This window comes from Mustela nivalis (assembly GCF_964662115.1).
Source record: "Mustela nivalis genome assembly, chromosome: 18".
Classification (NCBI taxonomy): Eukaryota; Metazoa; Chordata; class Mammalia; order Carnivora; family Mustelidae; genus Mustela; species Mustela nivalis.
In genome coordinates, this window is record NC_139037.1 from 32,864,757 (window position 1) to 32,883,923 (window position 19,167).

The 19,167-nt window shown below is 53.0% G+C and overlaps 1 protein-coding gene across 2 annotated transcripts in view; it reads left to right on the forward strand.

The window, feature by feature from the left end:
• The window catches only part of ZNF423 (zinc finger protein 423), a 334,053-nt gene that overhangs the window by 228,452 nt on the left and 86,434 nt on the right, over positions 1 to 19,167 (forward strand). The gene's annotated exons all lie outside the window — the stretch shown is intronic.

A 19,167-nucleotide genomic window follows, 5' to 3' on the forward strand; every position in this document is an offset into this window, starting at 1 on the left:
CAGGGGTGTCTCTGCACAGTGTTCTGAGGCTTGAGGATGGAAGGATCAGCTCTAATTGCTGCCGACTGTGGCCCTGTGTCCTTCAAAGGAGCCGAAGCCCTGAAGAAATTAGGGATGCTCCTTGCATGGATGGAGAGATGCAGAGAACTTTGGGGCCCCTCCAGGGCTGTCGTGGGCATTCACTCTTGATGGAGGCCAGAAAAGAGGCCAATGCATCACTGGTCCTCAGAGAGCCTTCTGAGCAGCCTGGCCTCCCACGCAGGTGCTCCTGGGGGGGCCTGAGCCAGGGGGAGGCCCAGAGGGTAGGACGTGGGGCTAGGAAGGAGCTCTGCTGAGTTCTGCTTGGTATGGTGGTGTTTGTGTAAGATTTTACGGGGAAGGCAGAAGACGCTGTCCTGGTCCTGTCTGTCCTCACACTGTGCGCTGTTGCTGGAATTAGGAGAACTGTGTCGGGTCTGGCCTGGTGGGAGGGTCCTGGGCAGAGGACCCTCTCACAGAGTCTCCAGACCTCTGTGAACCCTGGGATCATCTTCTAGATGGGGCAGATGCTCTGTCCCAGGTCGCTGGCAGATCTCATGAGTGTCCCTGGCGATTGATTGGTATCTCGGGTCGGGGTGGAGGTCAGCAGTGAGTCACCTGAGTGCCCAGTCCACGGGTGGCTGATGGTGGCCCTGTCTCCTTGCCTGCCTGCGTGTGTTCTCTGACCTGCTTTTTGTTACTCACCCTCTGCCAAAAATCAGGAGATTTTCTTGCAGCTCTGACATCAGTATAATATGAGAAAACCCAAGGGCCTTTAGTCTCCAATGGGTTTCTTGCTATCAAAAGCTTCTTCCTGCACTAGGGTACCAGCCTTGAGATTTCTGACAGCCCCTTACCCTGGCCCATCACTGGAACCCCTCTCGCTCTCCCTCTGCTCCTGACAGGCCTGCAAAGTAGGCCCACGTCTGGACCATTTGGAGGATGAGGAAGGATGGGGGCTGGACATTTTCTTACTTTTTTATATAAATTGTTAAGTGATGATTTCTCTGGATAATGGCTCATCTCTCCTATGTCCACACTGCCGTGGTGCTCTCAAACAGGGAGGGAAGACCAGATGCATAATTTGTGTAAAGTGAAAATGCAGAGCCCATGTTAGAAAATTAACAATTTCAGCAACTGCGGGATACCAACCGAGTGCGGGCCCTTCTAAATTCAGGCCCTCAGACCACCACACAGGTCGCATGCCCATGAAACCAGCACTGGCTAGGGGCAAGGTGCTTTGAGGGGCAAGAACCCCATAAGACTCAGGTCCGTAGAGTATGGTCGTGCAGGTTGTAGACTGCACAACTCTAGGGGACACCACACACACTGTGACCTGGAGGGCAGCCCGGCAGAGGTCATTACAGCCAGCCCCTGGCAGGGGCAGTCATCTAGAACTTTGAGACAGAGAGGAGGCCACTTGGCAGTGGGCAGCGTCCTCACGTCCCCATTCTTCCCTCTAGCCAGGTTTCTGGAAGCTCCCCCTTCCATCCTCCCTTTCTCCTTGGCATTTCAGGGACACGTTTCTCTGCGAAACCGAGGTGCCCGGGCTCCATGCGGGTGCTGCTGGGGAAGCTTCCGCTCCTCGGTGCTCATCGCCTGCCGGCGGCTCTGCTGTTAACCTTTGGGGTTTGCTCATAAAATAGAAACTCTCTTTGTAGGTCAGTTTGTCAGTAATTTTGGCAGCCGCGGGGCCACCGAGGGAATGAGGCTTGGTTCCCACTTGTCTCTCGTGCTCGGTTTGGAGACTTTTGCGGAGCCCTTCCCCGGGAGGAACGCTCACCCCTGCCGGAAACGAGAGACGGTTTTCTCTGACCTGGTTTTGAATCGGCAGGAGCAATTCCTGTATGCTGGAAATGTACGGCCGCTGAGAAGAAATTTGGTCCAAACCCAACCCGAGGAGCTTCCTGCTTGGGGCCTTGTTTTCCTGTGCAGGTGGCCCTTGGGTGGGGCTGGGGCTTGGGGCTGCTTCCACGTAAGGTGAGGTGGAAGGTCCCGCTGAAATTGGAACCCACCTGAGCCTCTCAGGGTTCACTGTGGTCTGGAGACCTGCCAGTCCATCCAGCTGGTCCTGCACAACCGCCCCTGACCTCTGCCCCCTACCCGAGCTGGGCTGCTGTGGTTGTGGGCATTTAGGATTTTGATAAGCTCCCAGGGCCCAGCTCTATACTCCATGCCGGAGGGGAGGGGGAAGGATGAGCAAGTCCTCATCGGACCCTACCTTCAAGGCCCTGGCAGTGGAACTGCGGGTGAGGGTGGTTGGGACATGGGCTGGCTAGTGGGATTGGTGGTCAGAGATCAGTGTTCAAGGGGTGCTGAAGCAGGCGTCCTGGAGAAGTCAGGGAGGGCTTCCTGGCAGAGGCAACAATGAACTGGACTCTAGCCCTTCTCTCTATTATTTTTGGGGCCTCTAGGGAGTAAGATTGAGAACAGAGCATTTCTATTCCAGGACAGGAAGCTGGGAAAGCCGATGCTGGGATCACATTATGGTCTGGAAATGTAATCCCACCCAAACAATAATTAAGCACCAACTGGGTGAGACCCACTGGCAGGATCAGAGTTGATTAAAGGCTAGCACAAGACTTCATGGCCAGAGCTGAGGTTTATGGAGTGATAACTCTAGATTAGCTGGAGAAGTGGGTTGGATGCCAGACGAAGGGCCGCCAAGGAGGGAAAAGAGGGCAGGCCAGGTCTAGGGTAGCTCCCGGAGTCGAGGAGTAAGACTCCAGCTCCATCCTCCTCCAAGAAGGCGGACAGGCTGGAAGGATTCTCTCCAGATGCTTCTGGGTTTCCAAGGGTCACCTTCAGTTCTCAAAGCCTGAGGGCAGACCCACAGGGCAGCTGGGTCCAGACAGAAGCCTGGAACACTCTCCAGGACTCAGAGATCTGCTCACAGCTACTCTGGACAGGTACCTGTGTGGCTGATGTTTGCAGAGAGTGCTGCCTTTTGAGGCTGTGGGGTAAGGGTCTTTGGGGGAAAGGATGCAGCCTGGGAGACAGGAGGCCTGGATTCCAGAGTGTTCTCCCCCACGTGCTTTGAGACTTGAGCAAACCATTTCCCCTTCCAGGAGTCACCGCCGCTATAACATGCCTGAATGGGAGCAAGTGTTAACTGGGTTTCCTCCTATATGTCTTTATGGAGTTTGGACACTCTGTTGGTCACCTTGGGGATCAAGGGATCACTCACCTGCATGCCGGCCCCTGTTCCAAGCAGCACTTCACTCCCACTTAATTCTCACATCAACCCCCCAAGGGATACCCTTATTCGCCCATTTTATGGATGGGGAAATTGAGGAACACAGAGGCAGAGCAGCCTGCCCAAGGCCACATAGCCAGCAGGAGCCAGAGCCAGGGTTAGAGCCTGGCCAGTCTGGCTGTGGACCCCGGGTGCTCAGCCACCACACCAACTTGCCTGCACGTGGTCAGAGAGTGCCTTATTCATGGAGCATCTTTCTAGAGCATTCCCTGGAACACACCTTCCAGCTGCCTTTCATGGGCGCTTCTGGCTTCCAGGTCTGGACCATCACACTCTCGACGGAAACCCAATGGAGGGGGACGGGTGGATTTTGCTCCCTTCTCCAAATTCTCACCAATGTGCAATGTCATTGCACAGATTAATTACGCACCCCATCCCCCCGCAATTTTCCTCCTTCTTTTCTTAATAAACACCGTGGCAGGGAAACGTGCTGATGGTGTGTCCACCTAAGAACCCCCTCGCCGAGGCAGCTGAGTATTAAGGGGGAAATTCGTGAAATGAAGTTTGGAAGCCGCCGGCCGGCCGGAGCCCCTTCTGAGCGATGATGATTTATTTCGGCAATGTGGTAGTCATTAGTATCTTTGGTGTCGGAGCCCGAGCGCTCGGGCCTGGGTCTGTGGCCGAGGGAGCCTTCGGGGCCATTACGAGCTAATGGCTCAGTGTGGGCAAAGGAGGCCTGCAGTCAATCTCGCTGCCGGCGGGTAATAAACGTCGGCCGGCTCCCTTCCTGCTCCCTGCGAGGGAGGGGGGCCTCGGCTCCCGACTGCCTGCTGGGCCTCCGACCAGCCTGGCCTCGTCTCCACCGTCCTGGGGCTTCTCGTGCCACTTCTTGGCCTAGAGAACCGGGGGGCCAAGAAGTTGCCCAGAATTTTGTCCGTCTGACCCAGATTTTATAAACCTGAGTTTCGTTTAGGGCGCTGTGGATTCTGCTGGCCTCGCTTTGGGGTGTCTTCCTGCAGGGTTTCATGAACTCAGCATGTCCCCACAGGGAGGACTTGCGTGACCCAGGGATGGGGTGGGAGCCACTCCACCTGACGGGTGGGTATGATCTGCCCACCTTGCCTCCTGTAGAGTGAGGCTGAACTTGGACTTGGACACCATAAGGGCCCCTGAGTGTGTGTGTGTGTGTGCACGTAGGTCTGTGTGTGGATGGCTCTTGCACGTGTGTGTGTCTGCCTAATGAGCACCCGTGTCCACAAGCAGCCCATCCCCCCACCCCTGCGGACCCCCTCATGCTCCCTCCCAGCCAGCTCCCCGCCAAGGGCAGCCACACTCCCGACCTCTGCCGTCAGAGATTAGTGTGCCCTGCTTCTGGGTGTCGTATTGGGCAACCTTCCAGGCTGTCGCCTTTGTGTCTGGCTTCTTTAGCTCCGTGCTGGGTCCGTGAGGTTCATTTCGCTGTGTGCCGGGGTCCATTCCTCTCTGTTGCCGTGTTGCAGCCTCCTGGGTAAACGCGTCCCGGTTCGCCGTGGGCTCCCTTGCTGCTGGATGTTTCGGGTGTTCCTGGCCTCGGGTTGTGGTGAACGGGGTTTCGGAGACCCTCTGAGGGAAGGTCTCGTCTGCCGCGCGGTCTACGGTGGTCGTCTGCACGCACACCCTTGCTTGCAGAGCCAGGAGGGGAATTGTGGGCCCAGGAGGGAGGGATTTGTGCAGCTCGGGGGTGGGTGGGTGGGGAGGTAGCCTGGCAGTCCTTCCGGGAGGCTGTGCCACCTGCCCGATCACCCACCCACCCCACTGGCTCATCTCGCAACCCCTCTGCCTGCCCCGCTCTAGCCGCACCTTTCTGCTGTGCTGGACCACTGAGGGCCTTTGCCCAGCCGTGCCCCCCGCGGGGAGTGTTCTCCAGCTCTCGTGCGGCTGCCTTCTTCCCATTCATGTGTCACCCCTGGCCGGGCCGACAGCCCCCACTCCGACCTCAGCACTCCTTTCTGCCTTCCTGTTGTTTTCCTTCCTTCATGGCGCTTCTCGTCCTCTGCCATCATCTCATTTACTTGCTTGTAGGTCTGCTTTGTGTTTGCCTTTACTGCTGGAGCAGACCAGGGCCCTTTTCTGCCTCGTCCCGGCTTGTCTGCCCAGGACCCGGACCTGAGCCTGGCACTTAGTGGGTGTCGTCGGTCATGAGAAGAAGAATGAACGTGCGGGAGCTTTTCAAGCCCAGATGTGCTATGTATCCAGTTTTTCCACCCTAGCCACATCTCTGTATGGAAGATGAGGTCAGGATCGTGGTCATGAAGGCAGGGAGGCCTGAACGAGAGTTGAGTCCAGGACCCCAGACTCCAGACCCGAGCCCAGCCTTCCACCGGGCCTATGGGGTGTGAGTCTTGGCTCAAAAGTTTCAGAGTCTGGCTTCAGATCTGACCTGGCCACTCCTTTGCTGTGTGACCTGGTGCAGGTTCATCGCCCTCTCTGAGTCTTGATTGACTTATCTGTGGAAACAGGGGGATTCGAGTGTCTGCTACGAACTGCTCAGCTCATCAAACAGCACTCCGTGATTGGACCTTCTTCTATCAGTTGGTTTCCCCCGGACATGTACTTCTCCACTACAGTGGGGAAGTGCTCCCTTGATTTGTAAAGACTGCCTAGTGATCCTCAGCCTTTTGCTTTGGATCATGAAGTTTGCCATTGCAGAGGATCCAATGGGTGTGTGTCTCCATTTCTCTTCTCTCCTTCCTTCCTTTCCTCCCTCCTTCCTTTCTTGCTCTCTTTCTAATCTGTAAGCAAATTCAAAGGCCAACAAGCCCGAATGTGTGCATGCCTGTGTGTACACGCACAATGTGCATGTCTGGGGAGGGGTTTCTTCTCAGCCTGAGGTGCCCAGGGTGGAGTCAGAAGCTGGGGCTTCCTTACCCACAGTGTAGCCTTGCTTCCAGGCAAGCACCTGGACCTCTGGAGAGCATGGGCCCCGCTCCCTGGCTTACTGTGCAGTGAGATACGCAGCCCAGCTCCGTGCCCGCGTCTGGGGGCTGCCTTGTCTATCATTAGCGGCGGGCTGGAATACCCTCTGGGCACTACCCCTTGTGCCCTTATGCAGCCCTACACTCTGACTCCCCTACCTTGCCTCTGCCCCAGGAATGCTGCTCCAAGCACCCCCGGACTTGGCTCTGAGTCATGGGACAACTCCAGAATGACAAAATGAAATGACCAAAATGACAATAATGGAAAAATCATGAGAACTTAGGGGTGCTTGAGTGCTGCAGTCTGTTAAGCATCGACTCTTGATTTTGGCTCAGGTCGTGTTCTTAGGTCATGGGATCAAGCCCTGCGTTGGGTTCCACACTCAGCGCCGGGTCTGCTGGAGATCCTCTCTGTACTTCCTGCTCATGCTCTCGCTCTCTCTCGCTCAAATAAATAAATGAATCCTAAAAAAAAAAAAAAAAAAAAGATAATAAGAGCAGCTGTTTACAATGTGTATTATATCCAGACATCTTACATGCATGATTTCAACTTTCTCCCTAAATTGTATAAAATCAGTGTTTTCGATCCCATTTGACAGATGAGGAAATTGAGGCAAGGAGAGGCTCAGGAACCCACCTAAGCCCACAGAACTAAGAAGGGGCCCAGCCTGGAGTTAACGTCCAGGCTACCTGACTCTAACCAGGTCCTTCTCACCAGCCCCTCTGCTTCCTTGCTGTTTCTTTGAATTTGAGAAGTTGAGGAACAGTTTCTAGAAAGAAGGTAACACACAGAGAAAGGCTGTGCGTGATTGGCACACTTCCTCAACAGGTCCCTTCCGAATTCTGGGCAGGGAAGAGTCAGCGAGGGTGGGAGTCACTGGGGAGCCTCGTGGGGGTGGTGGGGTAGGGAGCCTTGAGCTGTGTTGGGCTCAGGAGCAGGTGGGGGAGGGGGACTGTGAGTATTTGAGGTTGTTCTGATGACCAGGGCCAGAGGATCACGACTGCCATCGTAAAGGCTTTGTTAAACTCTGGGAAGGAATAGTGTAGAATCTCTTTAACATGCATTGCTTTCTTAGAACTGTAGAGCTACGAATTTATGGAATAAGAGAATCCCAGACTCTGAGGCCTGTAAGGCTCTGGGATCATAATATGGGGGACCTCCCCTTTGTATGATTTCTAGGAGAGCTGTGTCCACACACGCTCACACAACCCAAGCTTTAGGCAGCAAACCAGAGCTTTAGAGCAAACTAGAGCATGCTGTCCGAGGGAGATCTGATTCGAGCCCCGTGTGTAATTTTAAATGTGTTACCAGCTGCACTGAAAAAAGTAAAAGGAAACAGAAGAAATATTTTTAATTTAACCCAATATATCCAAAATATTGTGATTGCACTCTACATTCAACTTAAAAAGTAATTGAGCATTTAAAAAATTTTTTTTAAAAAGATTTTATTTATTTATTTGACAAAGATCAAAAGTAGACAGAAAGGCAGGCAGAGAAGGGTGGGGGGAAGCAGGTTCCCCACTGAGCAGAGAGCCTGATGCGGGGCTCCATTCCAGGACCTTGAGATCATGACCTGAGCTGAAAGCAGAGGCTTTGACCCACTGAGCCACCCAGGCGCCCCAATGAGCATTTTTTACATTCGCGGTGTCACACCAAGCTTGTGGAATCTGCTGTGTGCTTTGCACTAACAGCACGTCTCCGTGAGGAGCAGCCACATTTCAAGGGCTCAGCAGCCCTCATGGCGATGACAGGACAGCTCTAGGTGGGAAAGCCCCTGCATTGGGGATGGGTAGGTGGGTTGTGGGCGGTTGAGGGAGCCGGGCTGTCCTTGCTGGGAAGGGCAGGCTCTTGGGAGCCTTGGCAGAGGCCTTCATCTGTCTTGGGAGTTTGGTAACAGGCATTCCCAACTTGGAGTGCTCTGGCCATCTTGCTAGACACCCCTGTGCATCCTGGCTGCTCTAGGGATGGCCGCTCTAGGGATGGCCGTTAGGGGAGTCTCCCCGCCCAGAGGGAGCACGGAGCCAAAATGGGCCCAACAGGGGAGGGAGGAGCTCCAGTCTTCATGCTTGCTTCTGGCCCTCAGGGGCACCGACACTGGACGGCCCTCGCCTGCCAGTACCCAGGGCGAGGGGAAGCGGGTGGAGGTGGGGGCACCCAGCTCTGTGCCTCATGTCCCCCCTGTCATCATCCGAGGCTGCCTTCCCAGGCTGATGCTGTGAAAGCGATTCTCCATCTCTCCTCCTGCAGCCACAGGGAGATAAAAGCCAGGGCTGTGGGGATGGTAAAGAGGGAGCCAAATTATATTTATAATATTAAAGTGAGTGCATTTGTGGCTTGCTGTTCTCCAGGGTGTTTTATAAGTAGAAAAACACAAATTAGCATTTTCCATTTCCATATATTGACTAGAAAAATCGCCTGCTCTCAATTAAGACCTATAGCTTTTGGGATGTATGCAACAATTTTATAAAATATTTACAGCGAGATTTGCATTTTACATGGTGTTACAGTTTTTCTTGTGTTTAGGAGACAGAGCCGAGGCCTGTAAGACGAAATACATTCTCTGAAATCGAGGGGGAAGAAAGCTGCCGGCTGTTTTTCTTGCCTTCCCCACGTTTCTGACGTTGTCTCTGGTAATTACCTAAGGCTGATCGACCCCTGAGCTGTTTGTCTGTTTCTCAAAGCCCGTGCTCCTTTGACAAATCTATTACGTTCCCTTTAAAACTTGCCCGAGTGGAGCTGTCTGTGGCTTTGTGTGAGAGGGAGAAGGAGAGCATTTTTTTTTTTTCGAATGTAAAAGCATGCCGTAAAGAACATAGCTATTTCCTGGATAATTTGCAGTTGTATATTTTATGTTAATTTCACCGAAAATACCGCACCCCTGCCAGGTTTAGTAGCGACTCACTGTGATATGAATAATTTCTAGTGAATCATTTTTTTTTCTTCATTTAAGATTTGGCACCTTTTTAAGATTTTAATAATAGCAACAAGGAGGAAGATTTAGAACAAGTGAAACATTAGTGCCAAAGAAATTCACGTTGAGCGCTAATGTAAAATAGCAAGAATAATTACATGGAAAGCAGTTTCCGCAGATGTTTTTCCTTGTAATGTAATAACTATTTACTAAACTGTTTATTTTAGGTCTTTGGTTTATAATAAAATATTTATACATTCTCTGCTGTAATAAAAAAAAATATTGACAAAATACTATAGAGGTTTAAAAAGACAATTGATATGTTTATTTTCCAGGAAGCGAGCGGGCTGTAAAAGTTTGGTGCTATTTTGGTGGATGTTTCAAGATGAGCGGAACTGGATTCAGTTTTGGAGTTTATTCCCTAATTTACTGGCTGAGGACCGGACAGGGACAAAGATTAGTATTTTGTTAGCCCATTGTTGGATTAGGGGTATTGGTAGATTGGTATTTTTTCAGTAGGATTCTTGGCCGTGAATCGTGGCCAGCGAAGCGCTGAATATTCGAGTCTCTGCTTTGGGTATAAGTCAGACGGGCTGAGCGGGGGTCTGTGGCAGGAAGATACTACCAAGCGCTTTTGCAGAATGCAGATCCGGCAGGACCAAGGGGGCTGTCGGGAGCTCAGTTTAGTCCTGGGGTTTATAAAGATTTGATCTTTGTGCTCAACTTCTGTCTGCAGCCAGCGAGGCATGTCCTGGTCTTGGCTGGTCCCTGTGAGATCGCATCTGTAGCCTGGGAGCAAGGAAACCCTAACTTCTTAAAAAGTCCTCTTTTGGACAGTCCTCATCTGGGAGGAAAATGAGATTTAGAAGACAGGAGAGAGCCCCCCTCAACTCCCACCGCCTGGATCACTCTCTGCCCTCCGGCTGGTAGCAGGGAAAGGCAGGGTCCTCCTGTCCTGGCTTCCGAAGTGGCCATGGTGGGGAGGGAGGGGCAGGTGTTTAAGGACCCCAACCAGAAAGAGGCCACCACGGAGTTCTGGAAGAGCCTTTTCTGGCCTTGCCAGCACGCTTAGTCCAGTTTTGCCATAACCAGCCCGTCCTGCCCTCCTGGCTCTTGGGAGAAATCTGCTTGACAACCCTAACCGAGGGTTTGTCCCCCTGCCTGGGGGCTGGGTTCTGGGGGCTGGATTTGTTGTTACTGTTGTTGTTCAGCAGAGGGTCCCCACACATGCACGTCTGTGGGGTTGTTGCTGAATCTTCCATTTACGTGTGTGTGTGTGTGTGTGTGTGTGTGTTTGGGGGCGGTCAGTGCATGTGACGTGTGTGGGTGTGTTTCTGTGTTTTGGGTCTAGGTGTGTTTGTGGCCCTTGTATATTTGTTGGATGCTACGTATGTGGCTCTCCGGGGTTATTTCTCTGTTTTGTGCTGTCTGTGTATGTCTCTCTGACTTGCATGGGAGTGTGAATGGCAGGCAGCCCCTTCTGCTGTGTGTCTGTGTGTTTCTGAATCTGAGTGTATGGGTGTGTGTGTGTGTGTGTGTGTGAGAGAGAAGCACCCCTCTGTAGAACTGGCCTCTTCATTGGGAGAAGACCGGGGGACTCCCCCTGCACCCAGCACAGAGATTGCTGGTTGTGCTGGTGCAGGTGTGTGTGGCCATTTCTTTCCACCAAACTTTCAGATGAAAGGGGAGGAGAGAGGAGGAAGGAAGGAAGTTTCAAAGGGAAGGGAAGTGTGGAATTTTTAATAAAGAAAGAGACAACTGGACCCTGGTCTCAGAACACCCAGAGCAATCTGTGAGAAGAAGTTTGCTTCTTTTGGTTCTTAAGCCAGAAAACATCCCTTTCTCATGGCTGGAGGAGGCCAGCGCCGGGGCCTCTGCCTAGAGGCCCTCTGTTCCTCTGCTGAGGGCCAGACGGTCTGCGGGGAGGGACGTGCCTTGCCCCCGCTAGTGGTTTTGGTTTTGGGTTCTCTTCTGCTGGTCGGGCCCACCCCCAGTAATCTAGGACAGCATTTCATACCGATCTCCTGCAGGGGTGTGGGGAGCTGCGTCTGGGGGCCCCTTGGGCACTGTTGGGAGGCCTTCCTCAGCTGGGTTGGCGATGAGCTCAGCGCTCCTCCAGCAGGGAGCTAGGAGAGCACCACAGACAGAAGCTGCCGTCTCTCAGCCCCTGGCAAAGTCCTTGGTCTCCCCTCTGGTAGGAAGTAATTTTTTTCCTGGTGCTTTGCTAAATAACCTCTATCCCCTTTTCAAAGGAAGCGGCCTTCCTCCAGGTGCCCCACCAGCAGCCCGTGGTCTCCGGACCAGCCCTCCCTCCGTGAACAGGCTAGGGCTCAGATGTCAATTTTCCACTTTTCAGAAAAACCAAAGCACAGAGGGACGGTGACTTGGTTGCATTTTGCAGCACACCTTTGGGAGGTGCTACAATCCCACCGGAAGCATCTCGAGGCCAGACTTTCGGAAGGGAGGGTTCCCGGGAGGGCAGGGCCCAGAACTGATTGTCACCCTCTACGGTGGGGTCTGTGAACCACAGGGCTTTTGTTCTGCTGTGTGAGGCTGAGTCTGGGGTCTCCGAACTGGATTGCTGGGGTTAGAATCCAACTGGCTGCAGCCACCACCAGGGGTCCCCCCTTCTACTCGCTACCCCTGACATCCTTCCTGTCTCCTCTAAATAAGTCTTGGTTAGGTATTTAAAAGATAAGCCTTTGGGCTGGGGTGGGGGTGGGGGCAGGTGAATAATTTGCCTGGCTGACCAGCTTCTTCCCTATGAGCTGTTTCTACTCTGACATCTTGCTTAACCTTTTATGTCTTCTCACCTGTTTTTTGAGCATCAGCGGGAAATTGCGTGAAGTAGGGAATTGGGGGGGTTTAGAAGGATGTGTTACAAAGTGATCTGAAACGAGCAAGGAGGGGTGCGGGGGAGGGGAGGGGACCTCCACTGGCAGGTGGGCTCTGGCTGAGGTTGGGCAGGGGCGGGGGGGGGTATCGCACACCTTTGCCCAGTGGGTAGGAACTTCCCGCGTGATTTTCTTTTGTCTAACTCTTCTCCGAGCGCACGTGGCCAGCTCCTGGCTGGTGTGGGTGACCAGCGTAAGCTCCGCAGTGATGAACTACCGTACACCACTGTTTATTTACGTTTTGGTTCACACTGCTCCTGGACCAGGCCAGGGAAAAAACAATTCACCCCGCAAGGGACTTTTCTGCAGAGGAATTCTGCCTCCGTTTTTCTAGGAGAGTCACATCAAGAAGGGCTCAGGCAGAGCGGGTCCCAAACTGCATTTTGAGCGATTTTATATGCTGACTAGATGATGATGTGGTGGTGGGTGTTATTATTTGTCTTGCTAATTGGTCGTGTTCCTTATAATTTCAGGCATGTTGGCCCTCTCTGTTTAAAAAAATCTTTTTAAACTTTATGTAGTTTCCTTGCAAGAAAAAAAAAATGCTGATAAATAAAAAGAACAGAGAGAAATCACCCTTAATCTCATCTCCTGGGGAAAACTGCTGTTAACAATTTGGTGTTTACCTTACCTGACTCTGTGTGTTCATACGCGTGTAAACACAGTTTTAAAAAACATTTTATTGAAGTCTGATATTTATACAGAAAAGTCCACATATCAATAAATATGGAATGACTTGTTATTGATGCATAACTTACCTACAGAAAAACTCAAAAGTCAGAAGCATAAGCTGGCTGAGTTTTCCCGTACGGGACCCATCCATGCACAGGGGGCTGGACCGTGACCGGGCCTCGTCTCCATCCCAGGGGACCGCCTTGGACCCCGGCTGCTAGACCCACTCTAGACTAACCGTGATCTTGACTTTGGAGGGCAAAGACAGCGGTGCCTGTTTTGGTTGCTTCCTACGCACATGTTGAGTTTTAAGTGGAGTTATCCTATCCATGCTATTTGGTGACCTCTCCCCTCCCACAGTAGACGGAGACGGCTTCCCGTGTCAGACACACACATCTACACCGCCGTTTCCAGCGGCTTCTTGCTGTTTCATTCTCGAAGTGCCACCGTTTACGTTCCCCGTCGGAGCGTTTTAGCTTTTCACTGTGATAAACCGCTTCTTATCGAACATCCATGCTCAATGGGTGACTTTCGCCTTCTCCTCCGGGGACAGGGTGTCCAGAATGGCCGTGGCGGGAGGGGCCCTCGCTGGGGCCCGGCTGCCGGAGCCCAGGTTGTCGAGCGGAGGATGCTGGCACCGCTTCACTTTGCCAGCTGGACCTCATCAAGTACGGGTGTTAATTACTGGGAGGCCCCTGGTTCTGTGAGCAGGCGGGGGACGCTGGGGCTAACTCGCGAAACAGGGTCACCTTGAAACAGACGCTTCCAGGGGAAGCGAAACCGAGGAGAGGACCACGGGGAAGCACAGGGCCGGGGCACCGGCTTCCCACCCGTCTCCTCTAAGTCACCCCAGTGTTCTGGAGCCTCTGTAGGGGACGTGCCTAGGATCCCTCCAGCCCCGCATAACAATGCTATGTGTGCCTTTGTCCCTGCCTTTAACTGGGGGGAACTGGGAGCAAGAATACCCATATCTGTGGTTCACCCCTTTCCGGAAGACCCTTGGACTCTGAGCCAGCTTGGTGATCCCTACAATGTCCTGACAACGTGGGCTGAGTGAGGGCTGGGGCTCGGGAGTGGGACCGGGGTCGCGGTGGGGTCGGGGGGCGTGCAGCCTGGCGGTGACGAACGAAGGCCCAGCCGTGCAGCGTGCCCAGGTCGGGGGGCACCGGCCCCGTGGCCCCTGCCAGGTAAGCTCAGGGCAGCAGGCATGGCCGGGCCCGGCCGGAGGAGAATTAGGTTACTGCGTTTCCTCCGTAATTCTTCATCAGGGCTGCTGCCTGGGTCTGTTGCCGGAAAATCAATGTGTTCTGACTCCATAATTTCCCAGGTTGCTTTACTCCAAGTACATGGTGCAGGGAAAGGTGACATCTCCGGCCACGTCTGCGTGGACCCAGTATACCTATAGAACTATATATTTATATTTCTGTTATACCCTTTCCTCCCTGCCCCTCCCCTCTCCCCCCTCCCCGCCTCCCAGCACTGGATTCATGGGAATTTCACAACCTTTGCATGCTTTTGTGAAAACACTCATTTGTGTTTGCACCAGGCCGCTAATGGCGGACGCCCAGGTCTGCGGAGCTTACCTCTGTTCAGCTCTCGTTATGGCGAGGAATGTGCCGTTAATAATGCATCTATGGAACTCAGCTGTGTGGGAGCCAAGTAATTATCCCACTGTAGCGTTCCGGCTTCAGTGTCATCACAACTGGGGCTTCATTAAAAGTCCTACCAGAGACGGTGTTGTGTGCTGCAGCCTGTATATATATTTTTTCATTTAAATTATCAGCCTTGCTATGGCTCAGAGGTAATTTGACTTTTTGAAACCGCTGAGCCCCTGTGAATTCCCCTCCCCTTCTCCCTCTCGCTGCTCTACCAGCTGATCAGCCCCAGAAGAACAAAAGGTTTATCTGAAGCTATGAAGCATATATTCACCAGCTTCTGGCGTCTAGATAAAAAAAAAATCAAAGTACTCCATTGAACATGTTAATACTGAGCAAAATGCACACAGCCAGACACTAAACCTTTACAGGGATTTGGGCATTTGAAAAGTGATACCCCGATCAGGTCTTGAGCTACGTTTCTTAGCCCCGAGAAGAGTAAGTAGCAAAGGAGGAAGAGAGAATGTTTATAAAGCAATATGAAAAGCAGCCAATGAACGGCATCAGGGCTGCCCACCTTTCGTCTTAGCCCTTTGTCTGGTTTTGGCGGGGTGGGCAACCAGAAGCCTGGAGAAAGGCACTGCGTAGGGTGGTGGGCTCCCCTCCTTGGTTCTGGACTTTGGGCAGCCGGTGACAGGAGCCATGCGTGGGAAGAGGGCTTGCTGTGACTCTTGGAAGAATCACAGAATTAGGATGGGTGGCCCTCCTCTTTGTTTCTCCTGATTCTCTGTGACCTCTTCAGCTTTCCACAGCAGAGGGCTGGGAAGAGTCTCAGGAAGGGACCCCAGCCAAGCACACTGTGTCTTGGGGCCTCCTGGAAGTTTTGCATTTCCCAGCTACTTCATTTCCCCCATGGGGAGCAGCCGCCAGATCCGACGGGCAGGAGCCATCAGGTTCCATTAGTGAATCATCCATCACAGAGCTAGCAGATAGGCCCTTGATTGGCAATGTCTGCCATGGATGGTGAATTGGTGAATAGGTGCTTTGCCCGCACTTGTCTATCAAATAAGCTTACTTAGCCCGTGTACTCTGCTCTGGATTAAGGAAGATACGAAAGGTATAAGATTTGTTTCTGCCCAGGAGAAGCTTTCCGTGTATTTGGGAGGCAGACATGGCTATGGAAAACATCTCCTGTTATAAATATGATTAAATGCTGGAGTACACTTTCCCATCAGGAAAGAGATAGGGAGACTGGAATTGTCCAAAAAGATGTCCAGAAGGATATAGTGCGTTTGGGCACTGATGAGGCCAGCTTGGGTGGCGTTTAACCTGCTCCTAAAGCTAAGAAGGGTATAGCACAATGTACAGCTGGTGGCCAGACGGAGAGAAGGGGAGAAGAGTCCGGCTTTCACTCTGTGTGGCCCTCATGGACCCTAAGGGAGCTCTGTCCCTTGCAGATGAGGCTCAGGCTCCGTGTGTGTAAGATCGGAGCTGGCTACAAGGCTGCAGGTGCACCGAGTACGAGAACAACATGCAGGACCCCCACGGCCTTCTGGTAACTGGTCTCTTTGGTTTGCAGAGTTGATGCCAGACACAACCTCCTGAAGCAGCCGCTCTGCCACAGGGAAGATGCACAGATCTCTGACTCTGCCCCAGAATTGGCATAGATCCCCCTGCGTGCCTTCTAGTCTTTAACGGCCGGCTCTCTGCCTGGCCTTGCGTTGAGTGTTGCAGATCCTGAACCAAGGCAGACAAAGCCCCTACTCTGCAGTCTGATGGGAGAGGTAGCCACGTGGATGTGCATATGCCTAATTCGTACAAATGGGTTAGGGCGTGACTGCCTCTCCTGGTGATGTATGGGTAGATACGGGAGGCTACAGAGTGGTCAATGGAGGTTTGAAAGTAAGAAGGGCATTTGAGCTGGGCCTCTGAAGGATGAATAGGAGTTCATTAGAAAGAGAATGTTAGGTGGTATGTTGCCTATTCTGGTTGAGTGTAGGTAGATACGGGAGGCTACAGAGTGGTCAATGGAGGTTTGAAAGTAGAAGGGCATTTGAGCTGGGCCTCTGAAAGATGACTAGGAGTTCATTAGAGAGAAAGAGAATGCTAGGTGGTGGGCACAACAAAAACTCGGAGGCACTAAAAAGAGCATGATGCTCCTTGAAACTCTAATTGCGAGGGTCACCAGTGACTCCTGAGTGTGCAAGCTGCTGGCTTTTGGGGTCATTTCAGGCCCCTGAAGCCTGTGGCTTTTGGGGTCATTTCAGGCCCCTGAAACCTCTCTCTGCACACTTGTTGTCAGGCTATCTGACCGCCCCTGAACTGGTGGTCCCCAGTCCTGGCTTCCTTCTCTGTCACAGTCACCCTCACGGCTAGCTACCTACTAGCCATCTAAGTCAGCGTGTCCTGAGAATGTCTTCACCTTCTCCCGTAGCCTGGTGTCAGAGACCCCCAACCCCGTCCTCTGCCTCCGCAGCAGCCCCTGCCTCAGCTCCTCTCGCCCATCCCCATGACCCCTGCCCAGTTGCTGGACCCCCGTTGCTCCCCCGTTGCCTGTAAACTGACGCCTCTGGCCAGCCGGCCTCCCGCTCCTGCCCACGCCTGTGGCGTCTCAGGCTCTGTTTGCCAAAGACGCTGCATCCTGGAGGCCTCGCGTGTTTGCCAACCTCCGGGCCAGCGGTATACTCCATTCTTCGCTTTTGTTCAGCTAGGGACCCTTTCCAGGGCCTGTCTGTCATGGTCAGGGTCTTGGAAGCCTTATGGGGGGGAGGTGTGTGGGATTCAGACTGAAAGGGACACGTCCAACGCTGCCTGTGATCCCCGAGACGCACACACCCTTGGAGCCTGGGCCTGTTCCTCCCCCAACCCCGTTTCTGGGGAAATAGGTCTTTGCCTCCTTTTGAGACCATCAGTTTGTGCTTGTGGGAAGGATCTGGGGAATCATTTCGGCGTCTGAACCTCCGCCATGGCCACTCGTCCCCATCGAAGCCAGAGACGCTGTGCCCGGCGATGTTACGCCCGCCAGGAATGAGGTCGCCCCTCCTCCTGGGCAGCCGGGGCCCGGGTTTCAGCAAACAGAGTGCCTCGCTGCTGTCCTCGCCGGTCAGGACTCAGGGCGAGCAGGAAAACTCAGCCAAGCACGTCTCGGCGTCAGGGAGCAGCCCGGAGGCCCCGGGTCCTGGTTCTCCCTGGTCCGGAGCTGGAAAGAAAGAGGCGGAAGAAGTGTTTGAATACTGTGCTGTGAAGGGAACAGTCCTGCAGCGAGGCGGTTGTGCTATCAGAGCAGGCCTCCTAAGAGATCCCCTGGCTCTGAGCTGTGATCCGCACACCACATTCTCAGACAGCTGGTCGCCCAGCGTGGGCTGCGCCTGCCGCTCGGAGCTGGCACACTGGCGGGGACCAGGTAATGCTCTAATTTCCCTCGTGCAGATGCGGCCAGGAATATCTTAATTTATTGGTGTGCTGGCATGCAAGAGGGAATGCTGCCGGTGCAGCCTTGCATAACTATTAGCAAAAAATGGAGCTGAGAGGGGCTTGACTTTTCCTAAAGTGGGTTTGAAATAATCATCGCCTTTTGTTGTGTTTGGAAGGGCTTGAACAATTCTTAATTATTTAATTATAGATATGCAAGTAATACACTGGGAACGGCCCCGCCATTCCAGGGATACCGAGCAGAGGAAAATGTTTAGTTACCGGAGGCGGGGAGGGGGAAAGAAAAAAAAAAAAGGTGGTAATTAAATCAAAGTGTCGTTTGTATCATGCCACGCGACTCCGTCAGCGACGCGGGCGGGAAGAAGTCTGCTGGGCCTCCCCTTGGAAATCCTTATGTAAACCCAGGACCTTTGACTGTATTGCCCCTGTCCTCCGGTCAAGGCCAGCAGAATTTGCAAAGCTCTTCGTCCGTCCGTCGCTCGCATCGTGCCACGTCAGGGCTCTGGGCGGTAGGCGCTGTTGTTCCCATTTTACAGATGAAGAAGTAGAGTCTCGGGGACTTGTGGATGGCTTCGCTTTGCTCAGGGCCTGCCTCTGTCGCCGGAAGAGGCTGAGCCACACTCTGCTGCCTGGAGACTTCGCTCTCCAAATAGCCTGGGCCGGCCTCGACAACTTCGGTGACTGTTTGCCTGAATTGTGTGTCTGACTTCATGGCACGCGTGTCGTGATGGACACCTTGTAATTATCCCATATAAGCACTCATTGTATTCATATCATTAATTTTGTTTGGGCTATTACATTTGATAGATACATTAAGCATTATATAGTTCTCTTTATACATGAAATTGAACTGCCTTTGAACAGTCAGCCGGCTAATTGCCCGTAATTTGTGTTGCTAACGAGAGGCAGAATAGTGGTATAACATTAGGCTCAACAGTCAGTTAACAAATTTGCCGATTCAGATCGCAAAGCATGCCCTCTGTGGCTGAGGCAGGCTGCACTTCACACGTGAATAGATTTTTTAAAACGCATTCAACTAAACCACCACCACCACCACAACAACAAAATTCTCGCCCCCAGCACTAGGCAGCCATGGCGGGCTGTTCAGGGCAACGGGCTGGTAGTGGGCTTGTGAGTCTGAAGGATAGGAGAAGGGGAGAAAATCCGGGAGTGGGAGGGAAGGTTCTGGTTGTTCCTTGTGTGGGGGCTGAGAGGCCGAGCTCTTACCTATGTCCTGAGTAACCTTCCTCCCATCCCTTGTTAGTGGTCTGTGAGGGCCACCCGGGGTTCTGGCCTTTTGATCAGATTAGATTATTAGATTATTTCTGCACTGGGTCTTCTGTTGGGCCTGGTCCCCTGGAGGGGTTCTTGGGAGAAGATGGGGTGAGGTCAGCTTCGAGTCTCTTCTGCCATAGCCAACGGGTAATTTGGACATGGGCAGTGCGGGGAAAGAGTGTGTCACTTTTCCCTGGAATTCCGTGACCATCTCTGATC